We start from the raw sequence: 261 nt of genomic DNA, 5'->3' as shown, positions 1-261 counted from the left end.
CTGCAGCTGCAGCAGCAGCAGCAGGAGCCTCTGCTGCACCTGCTGCATGCAGAGAAAGCCCCAAACCATCCATAATAAACATGCAACTGGGTATGTATATATACACCACAGCAACTTCAATACACACAACACGCATGCATGCATGCATGCATGCATGCAGAGACACATGCATGCATGCATGCAGAGACACATGCATGCATGCATGCAGAGAAACATGCATGGATGCATGCAGAGACACATGCATGCATGCATGCGGAGACA

This window comes from Eimeria mitis, genomic scaffold, assembly GCF_000499745.2.
Source record: "Eimeria mitis Houghton genomic scaffold, Emh_scaff2702, whole genome shotgun sequence".
Taxonomy (NCBI): Eukaryota; Apicomplexa; class Conoidasida; order Eucoccidiorida; family Eimeriidae; genus Eimeria; species Eimeria mitis.
This window is presented reverse-complemented; position numbering follows the sequence as displayed.